The following is a 23128-nucleotide window of genomic DNA, read 5'->3' on the forward strand; positions in this document are numbered from 1 at the left end:
TCTATTATTATATGAAGGAAGAAACTAACTGACGGATATATTAACGTACCTACAGATCAAATCGCTGCTGGGTCAAGGATTTTTAGATTTTACGCGTAGGTTTTCTCTAAAAAGGCAGACCTATCAGACATTCCACGTACTTCATCCAAGCCAGGGCAAAATTATCTAGTAATATTATAAAATGTTCAAATACAGTTTTTCTACATCACTGTACTTACCTACTTTACGTAAAGATTACGTATTTCAAGAAAGTGGCGTTGTTCAATAAATAATTTGTAGAGTTTTCGTAGATCTATGCCAAAGTGCATCTTGATTAATTGCCTTAGAATAGAGTGCCTTTAGGATTGCACTGTATTTTCAGTGACAAGATTAACGGTTCGATCGGAATTCTCTCGACCTAAATGTCATCGATCTGTGAACAAGTTTGAGTACTCTTAACCGAGATTGTAGAGAACTTAATTGCCTCCTCATAATAAGCGTTTAATTTGATCAGTGTTAGCATTATTCGTAGTAATTAAATAGACAATGATTAATTAAATTGTCCTTATAATTATTATCTAAAACTATAATATTATGCAGCGTGTTTGATAAATTATATACAGGCTGGAATTTTGTAATGCCACCTGAAGGGAAAGTACCTACTGTTAATACTGTAGATAGAAAATTTTACTTAAAGAAAACATTCCTTTATTTTTGAATAGAAAGAAGAAAGAAAGAAAGCTTTAACTTGACTCCCTGAATTTATAAGTCCAGATTTCATGGTTTTTCTTTCATTTAATTTATCAAGTTTCTTGGAGAGATTTGATCCTTATAATAATTGATCCTAACGATTTATGCAATAAAAGTACAGGTTGTAATTTTTGCAGATTTTAGTCGGTTCGATTCCCGGGTGTGGCAAGCGAATTTAGTGTCATTCATTGTAATTTGTTCTTTCATTGTAATTATCTGCTGCTTGACAAACGTTCAAACGGTCATTTCAGTTCATAGAAGTTTTTACGAGTTCACTTCCACGATCAGCTGTTTGCAGGGTTGTCACATTGGAATTTAAACAAATTCTTTAACTCTTTATATTACGCTACAAATTCGTTATTTTTGGTAGGTACATCTACATATTGGTCCTAAACTCAGCTTGTCGGAAATTTACCTTGTATAAGTAACAGTTTTTAGGTATCATCATTTGCAATCATCATTTCATCATCATTTGTAATATCATTTGCAATTTTTAAAAATTACATTTTAACGAAGTCCTCTCAAATTCATAAGTCCAATCTAAACACATAAAATCTAAGTGCTTACTCTCAACGGACATCGTACCAAACTACGTCGCTTGATCGACATCACTTGACTGGGATTTCATTCTGAAGTCTGCTTTTATAGAGCACGCTATTTCACCAACAAGGAGGTTAACGGTGCGTGCGGAGTACCCTCAAATCTCCTCCTTCCGTTCAGTCAATATAAGTGGTATGCCGTTTGCTGAGATCTTAACTTAACTTAAATAAACTACTTAGATATAGCTTTATAGCGACATTGCATAAAATATAATTTCAAAGTATTTGGCTTACAAAATAGAAACATAATTTTTAACCCCCGACCCAATAGGAGGGGTGTTATAAGTTTGACGTGTGTATCTGTGTATCTGTCTGTGGTATCGTAGCTCCTAAACTAATGAACCGATTTTAATTTAGTTTTTTTTTGTTTGAAAGGTGGCTTGGTCGAGAGTGTTCTTAGCTATAATTCAAGAAAATAGGTTCAACCGTTTGAAAGTTATCAGCTCTTTTCTAGTTACTGTAACCTTCACTTGTCGGGGGTGTTATAAATTTTTAATTTACATGTTGTCCTAGTAAGTTAAGTTTATCTTCTTTTGTCATTGGTTTTTGGACTTCTATGAAATCAAACAGTTTTTCTTTCGAGGGTTATCGAATGCTGTTAACTTATTGCTTAGTAGTAATTTCAGCAATGATTTCATTATCAAATCTGTGCAAATAAGTAAAACTTTCCTATACCTTACTGTGTAAACAAAAGCACCAATTTCATATTGCTTATTATATAATAATATATTGTGTTTGTTATTATAATAAAATTCCACCAAGGAATCTAAGTTTTTAATTCAGTTACTAAGATTTCTTAACAAGCTCTGCTAATTTTCTTGGCAGGACTCCTGAAAGTTTTAATTGCAACAGAGCGTACAAAACGGATTGAAATAAAACGTTTGAGTTAACCACAGTGTTATAGCAGTATTTTTTATTGCAAGACTTCCGAGTCCAAACTTGTACTTACAAGTCCGAAGCGGCTTAAAATGAAACGAAAAAGTTTAAATAGGAAAAAGTGAGTGCAGTGGGAAGATAGTGAAAAAAGAAGCGAGCAATTTAAACTTTTGCACAAGTCGAAGGGGCCCACATTTTATAAGTTGCCCTAAGGAAAATTACATGACACAGCGTCTTCTAAATTTTTAACTGACACCTGATAAAAAGTGCACAAACATTTTCAAGAAAACTTTCTAGACTGGCTACCCTGATTATCTAATATTTACTTTGGCACTCTGAAAGTAAATACGATATTTGCAAAATTAACTGCAATAAAAATAACGTAGGTAGGTATTTTGCTAATGACCTAAATTGCACTAACAGTAATTTTGGAAAACTCAACACATAACTAAATTATTTTTGTTTGTTAAAGTTTAGATAATAAGTCAGACAATAATTAGTATCAATGTTTGGGAAGGCATGCGCCACTAAGATAAGGACTTTCCTAATTTAGGGCCCAGGGTTTCAATGTAATGTAGGAACTAGACCTACTGAGTTTTACTTATAAAGGTTTTCTAATTTCTAATTTTGTAGATTTAGCTAACGATTAAAGGGGGTGGACTATAATTTCCTCTTCTAAAAAAAAGGCTATCTGCAATCGGTTATTAAAAAAAAAAAACAAAGTGCTTTCATAATAAAAGATACCTAGAAAATGTGGTAACATTAAAACTGTGATCGATTATTTATGATTATCAGTGATAAAATACTAAGTATAATGTTATCAAATTGGATGATCATCGTTTTTTTGCCGAAATTTAATGATCAAAAATGAAAGTTCACTGCCACCGTAGCGTGCATCCAGACAATGCTGCATTTTAATTTTCTCCTCTCCGCAACAATGGTAGAGTATTAGTTCACCGACAAACCCCGCTCATCTGGCGTTAAACAATACCTGTTCCAACTTGCATTATCACGGACCTAATGGGTTTCGGCTGTCTGTAAAGGTGCTGATAAACGATCAAATTTTCTGTTCTCTTTAAAAGTTTTCCAGTAATGGACCGGGTGCTTGTAGTTTGTAACACGCACGTCCGTGTATTGTTTCTGGTCATAGAAAGGATACCACTTACTATAATTTCATTTAAGACAACTCATATTATTATGGCGTGGTGTGAAGTGAGAGTGAGTTTTACTTTGTTATCGGCATAGTCTCTTTGCTATCCGCATTCAGACAATCAAATGCGATTGTGTGTTCGTAAGTTTGTATATCCCACTACCTTAACAGGGCTCTCTCCGTCACTCGTTTCATACAATCGTAGTTCCAATTTCATTTGAATATTAAGCAACCAAAGTCCATGAAATTTTGCAGACATATTCTAGAAACTAATATCTGTGTCTGTGGTGTTTTAGATTTTTCTAAAAATATGTAGTTTTAAAATTACAGGGGCTCAAAGATTTGTATGAAAATTTTTAAGACCGCGTAACTTTGAAACCGAATATTTTAACAGAAATCTGGAAAACCACAGACATAGATATTAGTTTCTAGAATATGTCTGCAAAATTTCATGGACTTTGGTTGCTTAATATTCAAATGAAATTGGAACTACGATTGTATGAAACGAGTGACGGAGAGAGCCCTCTTAATATCTTTTCACGCTTTAGTCGTTGAACTGATCTTGACGAAATTTGGCAGAGATAGCTTGCGACCTAGACACGGTTATAGAATATATTTTTTCCCCCGGAAAATGAAATATGTTATAAAACCTAAAACCCAATAATGTCTGGCTGTCCTACCGCGTATGTCGTATGGAAATTCACGGGTAATAATAATATAAGGTGTAAGTAGGTAGTTAGTAAATATTATTTGCTTCACATGGATGAGTATGTACCTGTGACGAGCAAGTTTGATCGTGTACAAATGCCTTAAAATGAAAAGATGTGTAGCTGCATGATAAATGCGTGTGTTTTCCCACGTTTTTGATAGGGTGTTTATGGTAATCATGTATTGTATTGGAAACATTTCATTGTAGAACACGGTTCCAGAGACACGGACATGTTTCCGAGGGTCTACGGGATGTACATAATTAATGATGCTGGGATGTACCGTAGAGTCGATGAATAAAATGTGTCAACAAAGTTTTGGACACTGATATAAATATTTTAAAGATTTAAGATGTGTTCGATGGGAAGTATTCTGGAAGACTCAAATACAAAATAAACTGTGTCAGCGTGGCTGACTATGACCTAAGCCCTACTCATTCTGAGAGGAGACGGCCATCTCAGTAGTGGGCCGGCGATGATGATCCACTGTAACTGGTATCTGTAGACAGGGGCAGGAATGTGTCTACGCATGGGTTTATGTTTGTACCTACTGTTCTATCATAGACCAAGTGTAGAGAAAGATATCCATATTATGATCCCATACCAGTCGGGACGAACACTTCTGCTGTTGCCCCTCACTTTGTAGGTACCACGAAATAAATCGGTAAATCACCCACTGCACAGGCTCTTTTTATTTGAGGAAGGGTCACAACAATAAACTTTTTATTTAAATCGATTAAGTAATTATTTATCGAAAGGTCGATGATCGATTCAAGAAATGCGTGTCGATTTGCTATCGGATTGAGTCAACACTCAGTGCAATGCTGCCTACGTCAATTCTGAATACTCGTTCAGACGATTGCTTTAACTTAATGGAATAACAATTTATCACGTTTTGCTTTTAAACTAAGTGACATAGGCAGGTTATCTCCGATTGGGTTGGACTAGGGATGTTAAAGGTGGTTTATTGGCATTGTAGTCGGAGTTTAAGATTTTTAGGGTTCCGTACCTCAAAAGGAAAAACGGAACCCTTATAAGATCACTTTGTTGTCTGTCTGTCTGTCCGTCCGTCCGTCCGTCTGTCCGTCCGTCCCTCGTGTCTGTCAAGAAAACCTATAGGGTACTTCCCGTTGACCTTGAATCATGAAATTTGGCAGGTAGGTAGGTCATATAACACAAGTAAAGGAATAAATCTGAAAACCATGAATTTGTAATTACATCATTAAAAAAAAATTAAAATGTGTTTAAATTTTCAAAGTAAGATAACTAGGCATACTAAGTGGGGTATCATATGAAAGGGCTTTACCTGTACATTCTAAAACAGATTTTTACTTATTTTTATGTATAAAGTTTTTATTTATCGTGCAAAATGTTGGAAAAAATACCCGAGTACGGAACCCTCAGTGCGCGAGTCTGATTCGCACTTGGCCGGTTTTTTTATCGGACTTCAAGTCACAATCGCTTTTGGTAAGCTTCATGAGTAAAGCTTTTCTGAATAAACTTTTAAAATATGTTGTCAACTCTCCAGTTGAGGCTGGCTTCCACAAGAAATGCCAACCTAGGGAAGTAGACTCAAACCACTCACACACCCTTTCTACCGGAATCAAAGGCAGTCTTAATTTGAAAATAACGAGTTATGCAATTTTTTTATAAAACTAGCCTTTAATAATACGGGAACTCTAAAACACCGAGTCTAAGTAATTATGCTGCAGCGTCGAATAAAATGCTGTGAATTACTGGTCAGTGGTCACATCACTAATTTAAGTGTTACATGTGTATTGCGCAAACTTGTATTTTCTCGTTTTGTTGTTGCGTTATTTAGAAAAACGTTTAGTGACTCACGCATTATCCGTCCACACACCACACCCACGTAAAGTTTAGATCAGTATTAATGTGGTATTAGTAATATTAGGAAGTCAAGTGTGGGTAGGTAAATAGGATTGAAAAATGATATTGAATTATTTCTTACAAATCACCAATTTTTTTTAGATTTTTTCGAAATTTTCTCACCTAAAGCTTGAGGTATGAAGAATGCTATGCAAGTTTTTCTGGTTCTTTTATTAAAAAAAAATAGAAGAAGACATACTTAGTCACGTACCCCTTTGCCCAAAGCATTAGCACTTACTCGTATGTTGTTTATGACCTAATGTGCATTTCATTTGAAATTCGAAGAGAAACTTTTAAGTACGCACTGCGCATTTGTCACTGTTATTAAAGTAACACATTCGCATACTTAATATATCCTCGTAAAGCTGTCTGTGCGTCATCTCACACATCAGAGGCGTGTCTTACAAGTTTTATGGCTTGCGCTTGGGGTGTTGTAAATTTTTTTTAAAGAATATTAGCCACTAGCAGATGCCCGCGACTTCGTTCGCGTGGATGTAGTTTTTTAAAAATCCCGTGGGAACTCTTTGATTTTCCGGGATAAAAAGTAGCCTATATGTTAATCTAGAGTATAATCTATCTCCATTCTAAATTTCAGCATAATCCGTCCAGTAGTTTTTGCGTGAAGGAGTAACAAACATACACACACACACATACAAACTTTCGCCTTTATAATATTAGTGTGATGACTAATACTCCACTTTTCCCTCAAACTAAGCGTAAAGCTTGTGCTAGGGGTAGGTACGACAATAGTGCAACGGGTGGGATTTGAACCGCCGACCTTTCGGAATTCAGTCCGCTTCTCAACCGTTGAGCTATCGAGACTCTATACATTAGCTAGGCTCTATCTTGTTAGGTACATTTTCATGTTTAATACAGCTCAATACACAATAACGTTGTAATTATTTATTACTACATACTAATCTAATATATTCTATCTCTATGATCACTGCTAATGTATAAATGTGAAAGTGTATTGTTTGTTGGTTTGTCTGTTTGTCTTTTTATCACGTCGCACCAGAACAACTAATTGACATCATTTTTTGCATAGATATACCTACTTAAAGACCTGGAGTTCCCACGGGGTTTTAAAAAATTCTAAACCACGCGAATAAAGTTCTGGGGATGAGCTAGATAAAAATATATGAGATTAGATATACGAGTACTACTAAGAGCTCTCATTATTGTTGATAACGTTATTTATCGAGTATACTGACATCAAAATACAATAATTAAATAACATTATTACTGGTCTAATGAGTACTGATAGATATTTATCGGTTGTAATGTACAAAGAGGCTTATTGAAAAATATCTGACCAGCAATAAATTACTTACCGCTTCCTCTATTCCGCTTATCGTCAGTTAAAAAACTGAGGGCAACGGCCATACGATAACAGTAATAAATCACTCTAGTAATTGTTTTTTTTTTCCAGTCCTATTTGCTGGGGAACTTTATTAATTATGTAACAACGGACCAACGATAGTTGTTTGAACAAGGTTTGAATAATAATTACATAGAAATTTTCAAGTTTTCGAAATAGTTTGATACATTACCATTCATTTATGTAATAATATTTATTTTATCAAGTACGGTATCCAGCCTCTTCCCGACTTCGTTGCGTAGTTTATAGCCTATAGGTATATAGCACTCGGGGATAATATTATAAAAGCTATCAGTGATAAGCAAGTACTTCATGGGGAAGAGTCGCTAAAAACAGAAAGGCATGTAAAAGGTTTCAGAAGACTATGTACATGTGAAACGCAAAACAGAAAAAGTAAAGAATTATCATACCTATTAAAGCGCATTTATTATTGTTAAAGCACAAAGAAGGGGGTTTTGTAAGTCAAAGTTAAGTAAATAAAGATGCCAACACTTAGGTATATTATTTTCTTTAACAAAAGTTCAGTATAAACAGCCAAAATGATATTCCATGGTAGCGTGAGGTTTGACGCATACAATTTCCATACCAATTTCAGCAAGCTTCTAATTTTCTTTTATTTATCCTCCAGCGTTAAAGCCTTACTCTGACGAGGCCCTTCGTGTGGCGAGCCCCTGTAGGGGTATAATTGGATTTAGATTGGATCGAATTAGGGATTTTCTTCGTGCTTTTTGTTTCGAAACGACTTTTTGATGGGAGAAATCTAAATCAAATTTTCGGGATCATCCCCCTATTCTCATTTACCACCAGTGTAAAAATTGCTTCGTGTAATAGCAAAACTTTGCATTGGAGAAGTTTTTATTTACTTACTTTACTCTTGTTCTAGTTAACTAAAATACCTTTTGAGAGTTTACGTTAATCTTAATAATGTTGTTTTTGTTTTTAGAATAAAGGGGATTAAGGAAATTACGACGAAATAAATTGTTCTACAAAGGCTTTTATAACAAAAGGGTAATGTAACAAAGGTTTAAGGGATTAATGATGTTAATTCACAAAGCTAATTAATTATTAAATTGCAATAGGTACTCTATTAGGATAATATAGGTAGGTGATTTTATATGCATAGGAATGTTATATAGGAAGTGACTCTATATCTAAGTGATCAAAATGTCCCATTAAAGTATGCCTAATACTATTTTGTATGATTTTTCTCAATAGGCATACTTAGATTTGCAAGTAGGGTTACCAATTACCAATTTTACAACCTTTTTGGTAGTTAGTAGTTAAACAAACAAATACTAAACAATTGGTATCCTTAGAGTAAATTAAAGAGTGAGGTAAATATTGATTTTTCTTCCAGTATGACTAGGGAGCTCAGAATCCGGAAGTTTGCATTTCTTATCAACATGGTTAGAATTTAAGTAGACAAGTCTGAAACTTCACTTTCCTCAGTTCAACGTCTTTATGCTCTTAGTGTTGGCAAACTTGATACTTGGTAGTTTGCGCTGATGGCAATATGAAAAGTGCACTACTGTAAAGTATTCGTAGCGTGTGATAGCGCCGTAGAGGCTACATTTCATACTTATCTATTAGAGCGAATTAAATTAATGTCTTGGTACATTTTGTGTTTTAAAATGGTTTTTTGTTAGTTATCTGTCTCTCTCCCACTCCGCGTTGTATTCCTCACTGCTGAGGGTCGTGAACCCTTTCCATTAATTACATAATGGTAGGAGTTTGGATAATATTATAGTTGTTTCCCTGATCCTTCCGCGTACAACTTAACAAAGAGAACAAGATTTCATCTCTTGGGTTTTAGCTTTTTACTTCAGTTATTTTAAGAAGTCAATGATAATAATCACGACCGACGACTTAGTGCACTCTGACGCACGGTGGAAACGATTTGGCAAAATTGAGACCTCCAAAGTCGGTCATCCATCCAGTTCCCGACTTGAGTCAACGTTGCTTTACAATGCAGTTATTATAACTAGGCCACACGTGCTTCTTTTGTTAGTTTCATTTGTAAGGAATAGGATTTTTAGTGTCAGGTATTAGAAGCTTTTTTGACTGTTTGGATGGATTAAAATAGCGTATTAAATTTATTGTTCCTTGTTATGACTTTGATTAGTTATATTATTATTTATTGTATTGGCATAGCCTATCGTTTACAGCTTTCATTAATAAGTTTATAATAAAAAAATAAGATATTAATAAAAATGTTCATAATTTAAGATACTGTGAACTAATTTTTATTAAAATTGCACGAGAGTTTATGATATATTGGTCTGCGGTCTCGTATATATTAGAAAGACTTGAAAATATGCAGGCGACTGTAAAACTGTCATGCCTATAAATTACACAGAATTGCGTTATGTGCATTTTTATGGGTTGTCTGATATGACTTTCAGGTGGGTATCCTGTAAAATATTATCAAAATGTGCATATATTGTTTAGTTTTGTCTTGAGATTTAGCAAGCATTTTAATTTTTTTCATCTTGGTGCTTAGCTTTAGCAGCTTCTTATTAATAGTATGAGGGTAATATGTACGCAATTTCCGGGCATATATTTTTAAATCAGCATAGACTGGCAAAAAAAAAGTTGAGTGATGCCCCTACATGTAAATAGGTATTCTTTTGAAAAAGAAGACTTTTCTCGTCTTCTGAATATCAGAAATCAGACTGTCAGTATATCTGCGCTAAATTCAATCAAGATAGTTGTGGAAGTTAAGCAGCGGATTACCTTTATATAACTTTATATGACGCCACTTCGTATTCTATTTCCTCCTCATGCCGAGCAGTCTCGACACGATCCAAATGACAGCATCATTTGAATCGTAAACGATAAAAAATATAGCCTGGTGAAATGCTTTATGGCACAGCGTGCTTCATGTGTGCTTAGCGAGTGGCACTTCGTCGACGACTATTAACGAAAACTTCGTATGTACACTAGAAGCAGCACCAGTGGACACGCTGCTTCAATCTGCCTTAACCTGAGACATGTCCCACTATGAGGCCACTGAGTCTCTATTTTAGACTTCATCTAAGTGTTCTTCGTTCATTGCACGTTCATCGTTTATTTATTTTCGTCTGGAAGCTGCATTAGCGTCAAATTTTGCTTGTCAGCGGGAGGTAGTGGAAAATATTTTGGTTGCATTGTTTTCACTGTGCTTTTAGCCGGATGTTTTAGTCACATAAATTGCAAAAAATGTTGTACTGTGGACAGGTATTTTTTTGTATATCTACGGCGGAGCTAAATACACACAGTTATATTTACATTTGGGTATTAAAATATTGCTATCGGATTGCGAAATATCCTGTAACGAACTGTCGAAATGTAAAAACTGCCGAAAAGGATAAACTGACTGACTGAAATGCCTTGAATCGAATCGTCTAGAATCTAGACGATAGTAGAATCTTAGATTTTCCATGTACATAGGTAGGTTTTCTCTACATCGTAGATTCTCATAAGAAACGTAAGAATTTCCACCGAATTGAAACCAAGATTTATGGACTGGCCATACTTCTTAGTATTTTCTTTTTTGGTGTCGGACCTGTGGACTGTGGTCGGAGTCGCTGGCAGTTGATTAACTTTATATTAGCAATTAGCAATCCAACTATTGGCTGAAGCAATAGACTCATCCTATCCGAGTAACGGTTGCCTTTACGGCTAGCAAAATGATAATAGAACCGATAATTACTTACTTATATCTAATATAATTATTTTGTTGGCAGTAAACTTATATTCAAACATTATATTTTTTCTTTGTTTAAAATTCTAATACGCGCCTTTGCTAACGGATGGTTTACGAAGATGATAGTAGATAAGATGATAATGATCTATGTGACTTCGTAAAACATCTCGTACTTCAGAAAATACATTGTATTTTATCATCACCTAATAAAAAGGATTGTATCTTATCATACTTTGTTGAGTTTCAATTTAAATTTAATCCTGTTTTTACGGCGAAAACGAAAAAGCATAAAATTAACTCTCTTCTCTCGCCTGAAAGCCATGATGCTAAATTAATCCGAACAAAATCTCTGCTAAGTAATATTTCGTTTTGTTCCCTGTTATATTGTGTATCGCATATTGGAATATAATCCTTATTTAATTGAAATATTTATAGCTAGATGATGCCCGTGACTTTGCTCGCGCGGATTTATGTTTTTTAAACATCTGTTGGGAACTTTATGATTTTCCTTGATAAAATATAGTCTGTCTGTCTCCGGGATGCAAGTTATCTCTATACCTCCCTACCAAAAGTCAAAATCGGTTAAAAGATGGGCCATGAAAAGAAACAGACAGACACTTTTGAATTTTATAATATTTCTTAGCGCTAAGAAAATTTAAGAGACATTTCGCCTCATCGGGTGAGAGAAGGGATGACTCCTATTTTGCGCAACGGATCAGCCTGGCCGTCCAGCCCTGTAATGCAGCCAGTATTATTGGCACCATTCCACGCGGGCATGATTTGTATAGTAATAATTAGATAAGGCTAGCTTTGAGTATTATTGTAATATTTTCAATTAATATAATATTAAAAAAACATTTAAAAATAGGTAGTGGTATGGATACGATATTATATTAAATTCACAATAGGAATATAAGTAGTACTTAACCTATTTGGATTTTCGCGTCCTGAGTAGGTGCCTACACTTCTCTTAAAGAGAACCTGATTGTATTGTATTCCTTGAAAATACTTTGAGTTCGAAAAGGAGTAAGGTAAAATTTTATTCGCTCACTTTTCCTTTGTTAACTGAAATTACCTTTCGCAGCTTTCACGTAAATCTTAGTAATGATGTTGTTTTCCCTAAAGAATGGAAGGGTTTAAGGAAATTGCGACAAAACATTAGAAAGGCTTATCATCAAAAAAAAGGGTTATAACAAAGCTTTTAGGGTTTAATACTGTTGCTTTACGATGCAAATTAAATAAAAGGGCCGCTTTAATATTCGTGATTAGGAATCGTTAAGAAATATGAGTTTCATTTCTTTTGCAAATTAAAAGGGTCCAATTAAGGTGATATGAATAGTAGGTACGCGCAATGAATTTGAAACCACGGTAGGTATAATTTGCTATACGTAGGCAAAAGAAATGACATTGGTCTTTTGTGATTAACCTATTAGGGAAAACCTATTTGAACTGTCGTTCATGTTTCAAGTTTCGTAAGTATGATGCTCTTTTATAAATAGTACGTCCCGGGTTGTATTCCCGACTGTATTTTCATTTCTAAAGTAGCTGAGATCTAGTTAGGCTTTGATCGTGGCTAGTTACCACATAGCAGCTCCAAAGCTGTGCCAGGTAATTTAGCTTACGATGTGCGTAGAAACTAATTAGGTAACCTATATTATGTTTTCCTTCACGATAGATTAAATCGCCATTTACAAGCAGGTGGAGATTATAGTCAAGAGTTAATTTGTCAACGAGTTTTAAAATTGTTTGTGGATCGTCTGTGGTATGGTAGTAATCCATCAGCCTTACCTATCCATCCACTACTGGATATAGGCTTTTTCAAGAGCACACCACCAAACCGCCTTCCTCGTCCACCCACATTCTAGTACCTTCTTCAGGTCATCGGTCCAGCTCAGGCTGGAGGTCATCCTACAATGCGCTTACCACGCGGTGTACACTTTGGAACGTCTGCCCATCGGCAATCGGTTCAATGTCAGAAATGACCTACCATTGCCACTTCAACTTATTGACCTTTAGAGTTTCGTCGGCCCATTTTTTGTTACTGCGAATTGAATATTGAGATGAAATTCTAAAACAAATCTTAGTAAGTTGAAACTCAATCACAAAAAACAACAATAAAAAAAATTAAAATACCTAATAAGTAGATATTACGAGATTAGTCAAGTGTCATTATTCAAAAGCTGTTACTTTGAGTTTGATAATAATATTATAATATTTGACATGATTGATAGTTTACAAAATTACTTTCAACATTTATCGGAGTTTTGACACTGTAAGGTTATTAATGGTTTTATACGATTAAGGCTATCCTTGCCAACGATCCCCCGTCGATTTCCTACGTATGAGATTATTGTTCTTATCTCTATCTGCCCTGGTTCGTGCATTCTCGGTTCCTAGATCGGTACATTTGTGATAACCAAATTTCAAATTGCTGTGATTGGCTGAATTTACCATGTTCTTGCTGCGACAGTGAGTTTGAGCCACTAGCGGAACAATGTTAGCCGGTCAGAAATGATTGCAATTAGTCAACCTGTTTGACGTCCGTGTTCTGTTTTCGATTACAAAAAAGAAAAAATTGTTGTTGCAATCATCAATTTTAGCAAATAGTGAAAGAGAGTCGGCCAATCAGAGGTCACAACTACCGTCACACTTTCTGTCACACTATGGCAGTAGGCATGCCGAGTAATGAAAACAATTTTTCATTCTGTCTAGGTCGAAGTAGGGTTGCCACCTGGCTCTTTTTGATTTACAGGCTACCACCATCAAAAATACGGGGTTTAGATTTGAAGAAATTTGAAAATTTGAAGTATTTGAAGAAATAGGCGGTGGTTCTCTCTGAAATGCATGGAAAGCCTATTTAGATATTTCAGTTTATCTGTAAGTTTTGTATTTTTTCTCTGTATGTTGCCGTGTCTTGATTGGTGAACTGTGTTTGCAATGTGGTTTTAAATAAAAGATTTATTTATTTAAATAGCTTTTAAAAACTCTTAGTGTTGTAAAGCAAAATGTTATACATTTCATGCATACAATCTTCTCATTTCAACTTAAAATTACATTTAATTTGTAATTCCACCTTCACAGTATCAATACTATGGCCTTAGCCAGGAATCGATTGCGGGAGAGGTTTTATTAGGGCCGGAACTGAATCCTGTCATGAGGAAAAAAACATTCGCTCAACTTTATGGGCTAATTACCTGGTTAGTGGAATTTCGCCTTTCAATTTGACAGTGAGATAAAATACAACAATAAAAAAGCGCGAGCGCAGTGAGCGTAAGTGTTTTTGGTTCAATACAGAAAAAATTAAAGTGAAAGGGAAACGAGTTTAGCCATAGCAAGATTTTATTTTTAAAGCTTCCTATCCATACTAATATTACGAATACGACAGTATATCTATTTGCCTATCTATTTGTTACCCTTTCACGGCCCATCTTCTTTACCAAAATTTTGGTACTTACTATTCAGAGGTAACTTGCATCCCAGACATTTTTTTAGGCGGCTTTTTAGCCCGGAAAATCCCCCACGGAATTTTTAAAAATCTAAATTCATGCAAACGAAATTGCGGGGCTTACACCAAGTAATACAAATTCAAAGCGCGAGTGAAGTGAGCGCGAAATGTTTGATATATTTCCAAAAAAAAATTGGTAAGCAAATGCAAGAAATAGTGTAAGTATTATTTTAGGCTTAGGTTTTTGACGGCTTCCCAGGTGCAGTCGCCATTTCTAAATTTCTGGTCTGGTGGGAGGCTTCGGTCATGGCTAGTTATATGGTTAGTATGGCCCTAACGGCCAAGAAATTAGACTGCATCATCACTTACCACTAGAAAAGATTAAAGTCACGGGCTAGCTTGTATAAAAAAAGGCTTACATCCTCAAACCAAGCCCCGCCGCCTTGGCTACGACCATGATCAATATCGAGTGGGTTTCGGCTACGCATTGCCGCAAAAGGAAAATATTCTTTCTACTGGAAATAACGTCAGTGTTTGATTTCGCCAGCCAGCTTCTGCTGAATTTGTAAAAAACCGGCCAAGTGCGAGTCAGACCCACGCACCGAGGGTTCCGTATTCGGGTATTTTTTCCGACATTTTACTCGAGAAATCAAAAACTGTTATGCATTAAAAAAATATGCATAAAAATAAATAAAAATCTGTTTTAGAATGAACAGGTAAAGCCCTTTCATATGATAACCCACTTGGTATATGTAGTTATCTTACTTTGAAAATTGAAAATACTAATATTTGTTCATGAACACATGACAGACGGATAGAAGGACAAATGGACAGACGGACAGACGGAAAGACTGACAGACTGACAGACAACGAAGTGATCCTATAAGAGTTCTTTTTTGCTTTTGAGTTACGGAACCCTAAAAATATTTAGTTTTATTTGCCCCGTATTTTATTTTCATAACTACAGGTTTCTGTATCCTGAAATACGGGGTAACCAGTAAAATACGGGGCCTCTGGCAACCCTATTCGGAAAACACTGTCACATTCAAGTTAATGTCAAATATTTTGTTTTCAATTACAGAAAGCTGCATCAATCATTATTACAATATTTTCTTTGTTGTGATTGGCTGAATTTTTGAGTTTCAGCCAATAAACAGACTGTTTGCCAATTAAACGTCATAACAATATAAATGCCAGAAAGTTTAACCAAATAAAACAAACTTAATGAGAACCTAGTGAGAATGCAAACGGCACACAATTTATAATACATATTATGTTAGTCGTATATAATAGATATTATAGTAGTCGTTCACTTTGGTAATAGTCAGATTGTCATCAGTAAAATTGATATTGGTCGATGTATCGTAAATTATTGTTTCGGTGACAAATATTTTTATTATCTATTTATCTTTGAACAGAATGAAATGGAATGGAATACAATGATAAATTTTTATTCCTGTAAACTTTTAGGTAAACTTCAAAGTGTTTTTGGATGGTCAGAAAAATTTACCACTGGTTCGGAATGCCGTTCCTACGTTTTCTAGGGTTTCGTACCTCAAAATGAAAAACGGAACTCTTATAGGATCACTTTGTTGTCTATCTCTCTGTCTGTCGTGTGTGTCAAGAAAACCTCTAGGGTATTTCCCGTTGACTCAAAACCATGAAATTTGGCAGGTAACCTAACTGCGTAATTTTGGGTAGTTTTTTTAATCGATAAAGAAAGTTTGCGACATTGTTCAATAAAAAATTTGGATTCCAACTCCTCAACCCTGATGTTGCAGGGGACCTGACTACTAAAGCTAATGGGATTTAAAAAGTGTCGATTATTAATTGATATTGAAGGTATCTATACCAAGTAAACACTTTGTCGTTGATCTCAACCCTGATGCTGTAAGAAATTGCATTCCTAAATCCTGGTGATCCCTCGGGATTTGAAAAGGATCATCCGTTTAAATATTCTTACGTGATACAGAAACAAGTTGCATCCCGGGGACGGACTATTACGGAGAGGCAACTTTTGTTCTGGGAAATGAAAGGATCGGGATTTTTAAAAACCTAAATCCACGCGAGCGAAACTGCGGGCATTAGCTAGTTGTAAATATATTTAGAAGCTACTATAAGATAATAGATAAGGTACTTATTTCCTTATATTTTTATTGTATGGCAGCGCGCGGTTTTAAATTATAAATTGCACGTCCTGTCCTTTTCTGTAATACATTTTTTTCTCAATATCTACCGCTTTATCTCCTAGCAAGAGTCCGTAAGACATAATACAGTGAAAATAGGCAAAATATACAATTTTTTCAGTTTCCACGTCAGTACCTGTCGAATTTTTCTAACAGTGTAAGCAGCAGAGCTGAATTTACCATCAAGTGTTGATATGTGGGTGTTCCATAGAAGCTTTGCATCTAACATTATACCGAGAAACACGGGGTTCTCCTTTATTTTCAACATATGATTATTTATCAATGAATTTATGTCATTTAAGGTCCTGGTATTGGGCAGTGTGAATTCAACACACTTAGATTTCTTTGCATTTGGAAGTAAATTGTTAGCAATAAATCAGAGAGTGACCTGTGATATGGCATTACATATAGTATACATTGTCAAAAATTATAATATTAAAGCTGTGCGTATTGCGTGAGGAATAGGTTGCAAGAGAGTTGCAACTTGCAGGGTTTGATGCATGCGCTATTGCCAGCAAACATGAGACATATTTTTATCTACAGGCAACGTCTGAGTAGGTAACGCATACGTCTAACGCAAGTTGAAATGTACCAGTGTATTTAGTTAGACCTATCGACAAGTTTGGAGTTGGGTGCAGTCTAAATGTGGCCCGTGTGTTTAGACTGTCAGTTTCTGTCAGTTTCACGTGTCGTCCCCCGCACTTCACCACCCCGCTTGCACAAATCGAGACAGCACGAAATTTTCAAGATTTCTGGGTGTAATTTCTGGTTTTCGTAGTTCCCACATAATTATAACAATATAAAATATATAACGATAATTTTTTTACTACATAATATTCATTAAATTTTCTAGGTCTGTGGTTTTTCCAAATTTCATTAAATTGCTTCGTTGTCTAGAAAAACGAGCACAAAGTTGGGCCTTTTTTTAAAGAAAAATACAAATCTTTGAGCCCCTGTAATTTTAAAACTACATATTTTTAGAAAAATCTAAAACACCACAGACACAGATATTAGTTTCTAGACTATGTCTGCAAAATTTCATGGACTTTGGTTGCTTAATATTCAAATGAAATGGGAACTACGATTGTATGGAGTAAGTGACGGAGACAGCCCTGTTAATAGTGTTTGTAACGCTCACGCTAGCTTTTAGTTAAGTCAACAACGGCTTTAGACTCTAAAACAAATTCAAAACTAATTTGGCCATAAAATAAACTTTATATTGCGTGTTTGAGAACCGTACTGTTAGTTTTTAATGTTATTCAAATAAGTATCTATACGTAAACCTGTAACTCACTAAACTTAGTTTTAAAAGTCATCATCATCATCATCATCAGCCTGTGGACATCCACTGCTGGACATAGGCCTTCCCTATAGAGCGCCACCACACCCGGTCCTCAGCCTTCCTCATCCAGCCACTTCCCGCCAGCCGCTTAATATCATCGGTCCATCGTGCTGGAGGGCGTCCCACACTACGTTTGCTTAAACGCGGTCTCCACTCAAGGACTTTCCGGCTCCAACGGCCATCGCCTCTACGACAAGCATGGCCTGCCCACTGCCACTTCAGCTTGCTAATAGTTTGGGCTATGTCAGTGACCTTGGTTCTTCTGCGGATCTCATTTCGGATCTTATCCCTCAAGGAAACTCCTAACATAGCCCTCTCCACAATAGCAAATAGTAGTTTAATAGTTTTAAAAGTAACACCATTGAATTAATGTTATAATTATGTGATTGAACATGTAATTGAAGTTGTGTTAACCTTGTGGTAAAGACTGCGGCCTTTTATTCGGAGGGTCTGGGATTCGATCCCGGTCATGCATTTCCTACTTGGCGCAGTTATGTCCGTTTTAAGCAATTAAATATCATGAAAATATTGCGAGGAAACCAACGATGGTTTTAGAAGATGATAAAGATACTGACTTGAAAATCTCAAATATTTACTCTATCTCGATGTGACTCGAATTTGATTTCCAATTTGACCTGAAAAACCTATGAAAAAGTGCATATTTATATGTTTTCACTACATTCTTGTAGAGCAGCAAAATAGCAGTTAAACACTAACTTTCATCTTGCAAAAGTCTAATTTATATTAATGTAATTAGGTATTTTAACCCAGATAGTTTGGATGTCAGAAGTGGGTATGATGTTTTTATTGGATAGAAATATCTAGTTAGTTTATTTAATTATAGTTATTTTTAATTTATTAATTGTTAAATTAGATAGCAATAACTCAATAGTTCAACGAGTCCATCATCATAGAATAATAGCTATTTATTTATTTAGAAGTCTTTATTTCTGTATCACACACCACATTACAGGAAAACAATACAAGATATATAAGAAACTATACAAAGGGTGCAATGGCGGCTTTATTGCTAAAGCAATCTCTTACAGGCGACAGGTTATGTGATAGCGATATAGACTCAAAATATCAAATGCAGCCAAAAATGATTAGTTAGTACATACCTATGTAATTTCTATGAGTAGTAAATACTACGAAACTAGGTGCCAGCAGTTACCATTTTTAGTTATTTGCCAGGGGTAAAGTTTACACTTTGAACCGATAACAATATGAAAAGTGCACTACCGCAAAGTATCTTCCAAGCGTGTAATGGCACCGTAGAGGTTGCAGCGCGCATTCCTATTATATTCGGTGCTCCAAAGTTTCACCACAGTTTAGCAAGCATACAAATATTCTTCTTGATTTGTCATGGGTTTCTTTTCCGCTTTTGACGACCTCCCCTGGTTTCGAATTTATAATTTCTTAATCTCTGGTCTGGTCTGGTGGGAGGCTTTGGCCGTGGCTAGTTATCACCCTGCCGGCAAAGTCGTGTTACCGAGTGATTAAGCGTTCCAGTACGATGCCGTTTAGAAACCAAAGGGGTATGTGATCAGTAAAAACTGTCATACCCCTTCCAGGTTAGCCCGCTTCCATCTTAGACTGCATGATTACTTACCACCAGGTGAGATTGCAGTCAAGGGCTCACGTATCTGAATAAAAAAAACTAGTCTATCACAGGCCGTTTGTTGTAAGTGAGGCTATTGGTGCAGCTCCCTACCGATTTACTTCAGCCAGCCGAGCTCTCTCCAGAATCCAAGCAAGTCATCCGGACTTCAGGAAGTGACGCAAGAGAGTCAACGCAGGCTTCTTGTTTGGCGAAAAGTCACCACAGCTTTTTAAAAGCAGTACGTTTTCCGCTGTCTCGTCGCTTTGCATGGAGGATTTGCTTAGCATGTTTTGCATAGAGGGTGTCGGTAATACCTAAAATGGAGAGATGTTTATTTAGGCAAGTGTTCAAAAAGCCCAAAGTTGGTTTTTTTTTAACTTTTGCAATGGTTTTTCTAGTACAAAATAATTTGCGAGGATACATTTTTGATAGCGTGACGTAGCTTAGCTCTGGTGGAACAACATATTGGACGATTTAAATGTCACAGACAAACAAGGAACGTTTTCCCAAAAACTAAGTGAGATTTTGGACGTGAGTCATAATTTATTAACAACCTTTGCTAGTTAGCACGGACCTCACCATTGCTTTGTACAAGTTCATTTTTGCCATACTGTATGGTATCTAAACTATGCTTCTTTGTAATATTTATTTACACTTTGTACCAACAAACAGCGTGAGAGCTCTATAAAATACCGGCGCAAAACATCATAATTTTTAAAAAGTCTTGAAAATATGCAAGCCACTGTAGAACGGGCATTCTCATAAATTTTCAGGAATATTCCAAATTTCGAAATGGGTATACCTGAATTGATATTGATAGTATGATATGAGTTCTTCGTGACTGTATTTTAATATAATTTTTAAAACGGATATACATATGTTGATGTACAATAAATTTTAATAGCTTAGGTACTATACGTACAAGCCCCAACCACCAAACCAAATAGAATAAAGACGCTAATGGACATGTCTCCATGTGCTATTGTTGTGTTAAATTATTATTATAAATCGGATCTTTGAAAAGAGCAACCGCTGAGTTTTTTGCTGGTTCTTGGTAGGAAAGGTATTCTGGACCAGTGTTAGATGCACTACCTACTTGTAAAAAGTTTATTTGAATAAAAAATCTTCCTATTTCTATTTTTAAAATATTGCTAAGTTGGAATCCAAAACTTTAATTTTTGTTCTGAAATTACGAAAACTTTAATCTGTGGACTCGAACATAAATAAATCCTTCACACAAATCATGCTTAGATAAGTATTAAACTGCGAAGCGAAATAACATGTCGAGATTTAACACTAAAACACAGTACCTAGTCTATTTTCACTGGTGGCCGTCCCGTCATTTCCTCTTCCAGACAGGAACAAAAATTCGACACTAATGTAACCGCTTTCAGACTCGACGATTAAATAAAACATGAGCATGACTCCGTAATGCTGGCGACGACGCGTAACGGGGGTTACACACTGCAATGAAATGCGAAGGTCCCGAATTATATTCACATATAAGATATACAGATATACTATCTAAATACATGTATAAAAGAAAAAGCTGACTTGATTGACTAATCAACGCACAGCTCAAACTATTGGACGGATTGCGCTGAAAGACATGCAGATAGATAGCCTATTATGACGTAGACCTCCGGTAAGATTTTTTTTTGAAAATTTTTATGGGGGGGGGGGTAAAATGGGGGTTTAAAACATAACTAAACGGACGAAGTCACGGGAATAATTTAGTCACATATATTATACATAATTAGTTATACATAATATCTGTACACTGTTATTTTTATGTGACTGTTTCTCTAATGCTGCTGTCTGATGTCCCGAAACTAGAAGTAGCAGGTAAGCAGACGTGCAATGCGCAGGACTTCAATTGCTTTTATACATGGCATAATATTGTATATCAAATCTTTGAAAAGAGCAACCGCCGAGTTTCTTGCTGGTTCTTCTCGGTAGGAAAGGCATTCCGAACCAGTGGTAGATGCTTTTGACGATTCAAAAGAACTTGTAAAAGACTAATTGAATAAAAATATTTTGAATTTGAATTTGAATTTGTAGTAAAGCAACCATCCAGGCAACGTTTGGTTTCGATTCATGTCTTACATTCCTCAGAGAGCTTATAGGTATCTTCGATCTCGGTTATTATCGATCACGTTTAAAACTCCTCAGACTGTGGAGGAATGAGTACATATATAACTAGTTAATTTCTATTGTAACTGTTTTAAGTATTTTAGCAGTAACACCTAATATTCCAGTGAGCAGGAAACGCCAGAGCGCGGGATATGAATGGACGCTAAAAGCTCAGCCACCTCGTTTAAAGATTTATGGTGTAAAATTGTTGGGAAAGCTCGCTCTCACACTGATGCCCGTCAGTGCGCAAATAAAAATATATATTTTTGAAATGTTTGCTGTAAATGTACAGACATACATTTTAATGCACCAACTTATTTGTGAAATGGAAAAGAGCCTTCAACTGCCTCATTTTGGAGTCAACTTTTTTAACGCTTTTTAAAATCGGAAATTGCCGTATTCTTAGTAATATTTAAAAGATAGGCCTTATATAGTACGAAGTATTTACTAAGTATTTGTAAAGAAAAAAATAAATAAAAAGGTTATAAAGTAACTTAAACTTGTTGCTTAAAAACCTTTTTAGAATATTGCAATTTTTTTCAGAAAAAGAAGTGTTTGTCATGTAACTTCATGAATGATACTATAATATTACTGTAACATATACATTATACGTATATATTTGAACGATTCGTTTTATGTAGTATTTTGTTCATCAGTAATGGTATGAACCTACCGTTCATGACTAAAATAACGCTAAGAACATCCTTCAAACTAAAGTAAAGTTTAAACTTAAAAGCTTAAACCATTCAAATATTGGAAATCAGATACCATCTATATGTAAATTATACTTAGTTAATTAGTGAAATCCAGTTATGGCAATAATTATCTTTTATGGTATATTCCCACAGAACAAATCTCGTTTAAAACTATGCTTATAATCTGGCAATTAAACATGATAGTAAACAAAAATTAATTGCATGGTAATGTTAATATTGGTATCGGTTACATAAAAATAAAACAACAGTAGGTACATTAATTACACAATCAATTAGCATAATAAATTGGATATGGAAAGTAACCACCAACGGACCGAAATTAAATTACTGGTATTAACGTAATTCGATGAAATTGTAATAAGCGCATGCTTTTTGATCCCCGGATAAATTGTGAAAGGCGGATGGCGCCTGGCTGGACATTGTCCTGATATAGGTAAATCTTACTGGAAGGGATAAAATGTTGTCAATTTTCATTTTTTCTGTACGAGTATTTGACAAGCTTTCGTCAGCTTGTCAAAAAACATCGCGAGGAAACCTGCATGCCTGAGCCGAGAGTTTTTATAATATTCTCAAAGGTGATAATGAAAAGAATTGCCGGCTGAGTTTGTTGTGGGCTCTTCTCAGGCCTGGGCACGTTTGGAACCCTCGTAGCTTTAATTTTAAGCTTACGTAATTAATAATTATTACTT

The 23128-nt window shown here is 35.4% G+C and overlaps 1 long non-coding RNA gene across 1 annotated transcript; it reads left to right on the forward strand.

The window, feature by feature from the left end:
* The first annotated feature begins 226 nt into the window (after window positions 1–226).
* LOC123868889 lies at window positions 227–22989 on the forward strand. Its single transcript, XR_006796754.1, has 3 exons — window positions 227–238; window positions 18324–18330; window positions 22460–22989. It is a non-coding gene; the product is annotated as an uncharacterized LOC123868889 (long non-coding RNA).
* The last annotated feature ends 139 nt before the right edge of the window (window positions 22990–23128 follow it).

The sequence above is a fragment of the Maniola jurtina genome, chromosome 10, assembly GCF_905333055.1.
Source record: "Maniola jurtina chromosome 10, ilManJurt1.1, whole genome shotgun sequence".
Taxonomy (NCBI): Eukaryota; Metazoa; Arthropoda; class Insecta; order Lepidoptera; family Nymphalidae; genus Maniola; species Maniola jurtina.